At 42.5% G+C, this 1,338-nt stretch overlaps 1 protein-coding gene across 9 annotated transcripts in view; it reads right to left on the bottom strand.

Moving 5' to 3' along the window:
• Nucleotides 1-1,338, bottom strand: part of REPS2 (RALBP1 associated Eps domain containing 2) — a 221,826-nt gene that overhangs the window by 109,660 nt on the left and 110,828 nt on the right. The window lies entirely within an intron of this gene.

The raw sequence follows: 1,338 nt of genomic DNA, 5'->3' as shown, positions 1-1,338 counted from the left end.
AAGGAAGGAAGGAAGGAAGGAAGGAAGGAAGGAAGGAAGGAAGGAAGGAAAAGTAAAGAAAAGAAAAGAAAAGAAAAGAAAAAAAGAGGAGGAGGAGGAGGAGGCGGCAGCGGCGGCGGCTGCTTAATGACAAAAGGAGGCTAGGAGAGAAGGGGAGGGGTATTGCTGCTAAAGAGCCATCAAGGTGCCTGCTTCTGAACACTGTCAAGGAGGGAATTAATCATTGCGAGGAAATTCCACCCAGTAACCCTAGAAAAGACAACGGACATCTCCTCCCCTTCCCCATACCCCCCCACACACACCATTCCAGGAATTAATTTTTTCCAGGAACACATGTCTCCCCTCTGACAATGTTCAGAGAAGAAAGGAGACTAGAAAATGTTGAGCTATGATAGAACCTTGAGGTGTCATCTCTGAAGTAAAATATGTATTACTTTGCCATCTCACACCTTGGATTAAGGGTGCTTTGGGAAGGCCAGGACAATTAGATGAAATACTACCTGTAGAATGGATATTTCCAGAAGTGCTAAAGTGAGAATACGCCCAGCAAACAGGCTATTCCTCAAGGTCATTTGAGTCCTTTGGTCAGAAGGAAGGTTACATAAAGAGGTTGAGAACGGTAGAGTTGTTAGTCATTTGTAATATAGATATCATTTTCATACTAGATGAGTTTCTACTAAATGTAAATCAAACCATTCTTAAATATTCAAGAAGTCATTATCCATTAGTTAATACCTTAAATTCATAGAGTACTTTGAAATTTACAAGCATTTCACACACTCCTACTTGGTTTGAGCACCTCAAGACTTTAGAGATGTAAGTGGGTATTAATTATTATCTTTTTTCAAGCTCAAGGAACTTACCCATATCCATTAGTGAACCCCTGCAGGCAGCAAATAATGACCCTCCTTTTTAAAATCTCTTGTTCAAAGGCAGGATCTTGCATATCAGGATTTTTTTAACTGGGTTGCATCTATCTCAATTTTTTCAAAAACCTCTTCTTATTATAAAAATACACAGGCCCGGAGCAGTGGCTCATGCCTGTAATCCCAGAACTTTGGGAGGCCAAGGGGGGTGGATCACCTGAGGTCAGGAGTTCTGGCCAACATAGTGAAACCCCATCTCTATTGAAAAAAAAAAATACAAAAAATTAGCCAGGCATGGTGGCAGGTGCCTGTAATCCCAGCTACCTGAGGGGCTGAGACAGGAGAATCACTTGAACCTGGGAGGCAGAGTTTGCAGTGAGCTGAGATCGTGCCATTGCACTCCAGCCTGGGCAACAAGGGTGAAACGCCATCTCAAAAAATATGTGTGTGTGTGTGTGTGTGTGTGTGTGTG

Source organism: Sapajus apella, unplaced genomic scaffold (genome assembly GCF_009761245.1).
Source record: "Sapajus apella isolate SASKATOON/1434 unplaced genomic scaffold, GSC_monkey_1.0 scaffold17, whole genome shotgun sequence".
NCBI classification, from domain to species: domain Eukaryota; kingdom Metazoa; phylum Chordata; class Mammalia; order Primates; family Cebidae; genus Sapajus; species Sapajus apella.
Note: the sequence above shows the minus strand (reverse complement) of the source record. Positions and strands in the feature narration are given on the sequence as shown.